Genomic DNA, 7,254 nt, shown 5'->3' with positions numbered 1-7,254 from the left:
CTTGCGGAGCGCCTGTCTGTTGAGGGGTTTGTTGCTTTTGTTGCTGCTCTGTTGCTTCCTGGCTTTTGGAAGAGGGACGTGCGCGCCATGTGGGGAATTGTAGCCACTCCTGTAGCACTTCTGCAAGTACTGCCGAAGGTTTCCAGATGAGAGAGAGTCAATGGCGTAAGAGATGTCCTGATGGTACTTCGGTACAACCTTAAGGTGAATTTGGTGTTTGGGGACTGTTGTGAAGCCTTCACATCTTCTCCCCTGTCTGTGCGTCTCGTGCCAGATGGTATGGTTCTCGATCCAGGCAGTGTCCGCAAGCTTTTGATTAGAAAAGTAGCTGGCACTGTAGGCATTGCACATAGATATAAGAAAAAAGTATTCAGTATCTCTCTTAATAGTTACTTTCAACGTGAACTCTGCAGAGGGATGTGTGAACTTGAGAGTGATGACAAGCTCGTGCTACAGTGAAGATAGAAAATGGTGTGGGAACGGCATACATTTTGTAGCAAACTGCTTTTTAATGTTTTTGAATAATTAAAACATACTTACTGGGAATGCTGAAATTTAAGCAGTATGTGGCATCTGGTTAAGGATAATATGTAAGCACATATGTAAGTCCTTTTTCTTCTTGGGATAAAAGTTTACTCAAAAATGCATGAGTGAGGCTTTGTGTTAATGTCCTCAAATCTGGAAAAACCTGTGACTTTTGAGATACCAAAGCTTACAGCTACACTTTTTCATGAAATTGCATGTGGTAATTGACACAATAAAGTTGACTAATACGTAGAAGTGTATAGGCAGAAGTCTAGGACCAACACAATTCCCTTTAACACTTCTCCTAATGTTGCTTTCCCCCTTTCTAAAATAATGATTATAACCAGTCTACCATATTGTTGGTTTTTTTTTTTTCTTTTTTTTCTATCCTGGCTCTTGAGGCATGATGCTGCCAAATTAGACAGTCGTAACCAATTGGTACACTACTTAAGCTAATGTCTGTGTAACTTTTTTTTTTTTTTTTTTAATTCAGACATACCTCTTCAAGATTACCATATGCCTGCTTGTCTGCAGTGTAAGAAAGCAGTGCCACAAAGGTGTTTGGGTTCTGAATTAGATTTTCAACTTTCCAGATAAGAGTAGTGTGGTTTTTTTAAGGTTATATTCTGAGGCTTTGGATTGAGGAATGTGTGTATTCTTCATTTGAGATTCCTGTTACTCAGTGTCTGAAAGACACATGACAAAATCCCATCTTCTTCCTGTGAACTTTGTAGAAACTCTTGCCCAAGATGCAATCTTCTGGCCTGGAGAATGAGGAAGAGGATGGCTAGCCTTGAGATCCATGTTCAAAAGCTGTTTGTAAAGGCATGCGTCAGACCCGCTTGGGGTGGAAAAATTGCACCATCTTCAGATCATTGTGTAGAAGCCTGTTGAAACCATGCTAACTTCCTTGCTGGATCTAAGAATTAGCATATAGAAAGAAACAAGTCATTTTATCACTCTACTGTGTTAAGATAACTCCACTAGCTTTTTACACGATGTGTGAAAACAGACGACTAGCATCCGTTTAATTGCTTCCATGTGTTTACATTTCTGAATAGTACTTGTATCGGCGCAAAATGCAAATTAAACCTGTTTAATATTGCTTAACATTTGTATTGTGTAGTCCAGTGCTTGATAGAGACTGAGTTAACTTCAATTTTTTCTTCATCTAGATGAGAAAACTTAGTGGTAGCTGAGAACATGGAAGTGGAACTTTGTTTTTGCTAATGAGGCTATGGTTGTGAAGCCATGCAGGCCACTTCAGGGTATCAGTCAGAAATTACTGCAGAATAACTTGGGGTTTCCCGTTTCTTGTTTTCAGTTGATGATGGCTTTTGTTCATTCTTACAGCTGCAGCCATGTTTTTTTAGATTAAAATGAACCTTGAGGTTAGACAAATGGTAGCTTCTTCTGAACTCAATACTGGTTCTGTAAGTTGTATACTTTAGACTCAACTTCATGTTTTTCAGATTTTCTTTTCTGGGAAGCAGTTGAATAGTTTTGAACATAGTTTTCATCAACCTGCTTAACACTTGAGAACCCCAACTTGTGCATTTACAAATGTGACTTAATAGCTTCTTTTGGGGTTTTTTTGGGGGTGGGTTTTTTTGGGTGTGGTTTTGTTGGGTTTTTTGTTTGTTTTCTTGTTTTCTGAACTGCATTGCAACTAGATCTTCGAAATACTTAACTGAATTTTCTGTTGATGATGGGATAATTACAAACTGAAGATTCCATGGCACAATTTCTAAATTTCTGTGCTTTTCTTGCCGCTTCCCTTCTAAGAGCCTAAATCTTCCTACTACCCGTACCTCATCTTTTACTTTCCCTCCCTGCAGTCTCTAGTACTTATTTCACAGATTTCAGCTTCTACTTCCATGTTAATATGCTCTGTCCTTCCCATCACTGGTGTGGCCTCATTTCTACACTGTGAGGTCTGTCCTGCAATCTCCAGTTTGGGTTAAGTTTTCACATATGTCTCTTTACCTGTCTGCAAACCACCCCTGTTAGAAGAAGCTGTTTTGACCTACTGGTAGACTGCTGCAAAATGAGATGGAGAAAGGTGTATGCTCTACCTTCACTTTATTGTTATTTTTATCTTCGTTTATCTACTGAGTAAGGATCAAATGTGATCTTGTTATTTGTGTTCTTATATAAAACACACTCTTCTCAGAAGAGTTCAACTGTTCAACTCCAAAAATGTTATAATGCATCAGGCTGTGTAAACAAGAAGGTCAAGACAAGAGCCATAGAAATTGTTTACTGACCCTTTCAGGTGCCTTGAGGTTGTGAGAGATTTCTCTACTGGATACTGAACTTTCTGGTATATTCCAATTGACTGTACTGGACAGTTAAACTCACTCTGAAAATTAAGGAGAAAAATTGGTTAGTTTTATCTGGAACTATATTGTTCTTTAATTACTTAGAATAGTATATGGAAGAGTAATACCAAAGCCTACTTGTGTGAAAGGAAATGATGAAAATTGTTCTAACAGTATATTGGAAAGTCTTAAAGAGTTCAGATGTGAACCCCTCCTTGGGCTAGGGAGAAGGAATGGAACTCCATTACACTCTGAAATTACACTGTGGAATTTATTTATTTTAAGAATTTGGTGAGTGACACAATAATAGCTGCAGACTTGTCAACATTAATTACCAAGGTTTTGCAGTAGTTATAAAAGATACTACTGTAGGATAAGAGAATATGGAAGGCTTTGTGTGCCATTTTATGCCAGCTTTGCTTACCTAAGCTGTTTAACAAATGGTAGGTGTAAAGAAAGTGAATTCATTTTTGCAGCATCATACTTCAGGTTTCTTGTTACCAACAGCGCAAGGGAGTTTATTTGAATTAAAAATGTTTTCATTCACTAGAATTAAGTAACTTGAACGTCTTGGGCTTTCTGAGGTTTGGTTTTGTAAAACAACATTAATTCATTCTCCTACCGAGGGATCATTTTGAATTACTAGAAGCAAAAGTGTGAGTAGTTCTTTTACATTTATGCGAAGATAATAGCCAAGATTGTCTTCCAAAGGGAATATGCACACTTGTGCTGTGTGTCTGTTCTTAACACTGTCTGAACCTGTTGGATACTTTCAGCGAAACATAAAAAGTAGGTGAAGCCCCTGAGATCAGTTGTGTTTGTATGAGTTTTTGGGAAAAGACAGCTATGCATGGGAGACATCCCATGAATGTCCTTTCTGAGGAAAAGGCTGCCCAAAACAGAACAAAAAGGTCAGCTGTATGCCTAGATGCCAGAGAAGCTAGTTGGGCCTCGCTCTTTCTCACTTCTTTGGATATCCTACCTGTATAAAAAGGTTCAGTTAACCTGTATAAAAAGGTTCAGAATTCTGTCAGGGAATTTTGTGAGGTTAATGGTGTCCTGTGCTTTTCCAGTGGCTCTTTCTGCTGCTTGCTAGTTTTGTTTTGTTTTCTCATGGTGCCTGCTAGAAGATGTTTCTTTGGAGTTTTTATTTTCCTTTCTCAAAACTTCAATTTCAAATACGTAGAAAGATATCAACGGGACTGTAAGATCAATCTTCAGGTTACACTTCAGCAGTAATCCTTATTTTGCAGTTCTAACAACAGTTATGAAATTTTCCTGAAAAATTGAAAGATGAATTTTCAGTGTTTTGTCTCTTAGGACTTTTTTACGTGTAAGACCTTCTCTCTTTTTCCTTCCTTTCTTTTATATATAGCAATTTTCTCCCATGAGGTATCCAATTCAAAGGTATGTGTTCTCACGCCATAATTTCCTTTTTCAGTTGTAATTGTAGTTGTAGGACTTGTATGTTAAGACCCCCCCCCAAGTCAGTGCTCTCTTTCCTACCTGTCAGTTAGTTATTGGTAAGCATCTATATTTGTTCAATTTTGCTCTTCGGTCACCTTGTTAGACTGCCTTAGCGTAAATTGCCTTCGGAGGTGCCTGACTTGATAATTGCGATAGATGTGTGTGATGCCAGTTTACCCGTAGCAGCTTCTGTTGGTCAGTTGTACTGCAATGACTTGTGAAGGCATGGTAACTTGCTTGTTATTTTCCCCACATTATGGACTTTGTTGATCTGTATTGTGTATGTTCTGTTTATGTTTTGTTCTATTATTTTGCTTTGTTTGAAGCCAGATTGCAGAAAGACTTTGTTTCTAAATAGATTTAGAGTAGTGGCGGATGGATAGGAGGGTTGATATTTATCACAAATACTGGTTTAAAGAGATAATCAGGCCAATTAAAACAGATCTAATATTTAAGAAGCATCTATTTGATGAAACAGCTCCATTGTTTTTCATCAGCCACAGCTGTTGTAACTGTTATCTCTATGTAGGTCACATCAAGACAAAATAGCAGCTGAACACTTGCTTCGAGTATTGTAGAGGAAAGTGCAATGAAAACATGTTCCTGTTGAAATGTTTTGAAACAGCAAGAGGAGTTGTGTAGTAGACTTTGGCAATTTGTATTAAGACATGTTGTGAAGGTGGAAAAGTAAGGAAAAACATACCGAAACATCCTTGCCCCATCGAAATAAAAGTAATTTGAAAACAGAATTCCTTGAAGGGATTTTTAAATCAGAGGAAAAGAGAGTACTTACAGGCTTTGTGCCTTGAAATGAGCAGCTTCTCTTGAGCTTCAATAGTAAACAGGCTCTTCAGTTTTCATTCTCTCTGTTTGCCCAGCAAAATATTCTTTCCACTTTTTTTGTGGGGGAGGAGGGAGGGTAATAGTTTCTGCTACTTCAGTTTTGAAGCTCTCTGCTGCCATGGCTTTGCAGATGATGTGACTGACTACATACACTTCCTGATTTTTAATTTTTTTTTTTTCCACATCCTTTCTGTTTCCCCTTGGTAAAAAGAGGGAAGCTTCTTGAAGAGGAAGAATAATAATTCAGAAGAAAAATAAATAGGGACAGTATGGCAGCTATTTCTGAGACAAATAGTATGTTTGATACAACTTTGGAAGCAAGTGTAATTTTTAAGGAATGACACATTGCATTAGCATGCCACGTTCTCCCATGGTACAGACAGAAGGAATCCTTTTGGAATCTTCTGATACAAACAGACCCTTCAGTGTGCTGTATGGTGGTAGTCGTAGTCAGAGAATTTCTTTGATACAGGGGTCTTAAGTGCATGGTAACTCCAAAATCGAGCTTTGCTGCTACTCCCTGAGAGCAGATCTGCTGTGAGCTCAGCAGTGAGATTTTATCATTGTTGGTACTAGTAGAAATAATAAACCAGATGAGGTTTCTGGACTGCTTTATGTGAATGTGGCTGATTATAGTGCTAGTAATTATTTCCTTATAGTTGAATTGAAATATTTTCTACGCTTTTAATGTGTACATTTTAAATGCAAAATTTGCATGAGGATATTTAGTATAGAATGTCACTAGACTTACATTTGGAAGACTGGTGTTCTATGATACTAAGATGATGTCCACACCACTGAAATCTATACCTAACAGGTTTTATTAATATTTATGTATCTGTAGTAGATTGAAACAGCTAAGAAACTGAATTCTGGACTTCTGATGGCAGTGTTTTTATTTTCTGATTAGCAGTCAGACATGAATCAGGCACAACTTCTTTTGGCCATAAATGAGTTTAAGTAGAATACAAATGGCTATGTTATTTATGCTTTTAATGCAGAATTCATCCTAAGGCACAGTCAGGAAGGACATATGACTGAGTTTTTTCCAGTGTCCTTGTAAAGCTTCCATCTGATCTCTGTATCTTGTTTGCTGTGTTCTAGCCATTTGTTTTAGGCCTTTGTATTCATTATAGGTAACACTAATATACGATTCTTTCAGGTATAATTCTGTGGGGAGCAGGTGAATTGATAGTAAGCTTAGATCACTGTGATCTCTGGATTTGCATTTTACATCTAGAATAGCTAGTAACAAATAATCTGTGAGCATATATGTCTATCTAAACCCTGGGTCTTTCCTGCTTGTCGGTCTCCTTAATATAACAAACCTCAATTACTATTTTGAGGAACCTTTCTTCACAGTGTTTACGCTTATTAGCTTGCAGCATAGTCTTTTACTGCCACGTTAAGGTATCATTGACAGATGGGATACTTGTAGATTTTTGTTTTTAACCGTATTCTTCCTTCTCATGTTACTTCCTGTGCTTGTTATATTTAACCTTTTTCAGCAAGGGTTCCTGTTAGCATCTAAATTGTTCTGAAAAGTGGTATCAATGTAAACACTAAAAATGAGGTGTTGCAGAAGGTGTAGTGTCAGGCAAATATGAATGTAGTTACCGAGTAGCATGTAAAGGGAGGAGATGTCTTGATTATCTTGTAAAATGTAAATCATTACTTTACCGAAGTTGACTTCTGGATCTAAGGGTTAGATATAACTTTATGAATCTGCCATATATCTGTACTGGGTGGTTAATAAAACATGTCAGTTTATAGCGTCCCTTGAATTAAAGTAGGGGAAGGGTAAAGGGCTAGTGGGATAAACTCTAAACTCGGCATTGACTTGAAAAAGTTCAGCACAGATTTTCTTTGTTAGCCTTTATGTATGAGGAAACTTAGCTATTTTTATTTCTTCCAAGTCTTCTTCATTTAAGAATCCAATGCACCTTTGAGGGAATAAATGGTGGTGTGTAAGTACCAATGAAACATTTGTGACATAAGGACGTTTTTAAGGAAACCTTAAAAACACATTTCATTGCTTATTAAAACTTAATGGAGCCTGGAAGAGCAAACTTAATTCCTATATTAAAAGTATCTTGTT

Source organism: Fulmarus glacialis, unplaced genomic scaffold (genome assembly GCF_000690835.1).
Source record: "Fulmarus glacialis isolate BGI_N327 unplaced genomic scaffold, ASM69083v1 scaffold15041, whole genome shotgun sequence".
NCBI lineage: Eukaryota > Metazoa > Chordata > Aves > Procellariiformes > Procellariidae > Fulmarus > Fulmarus glacialis.
Note: the sequence above shows the minus strand (reverse complement) of the source record.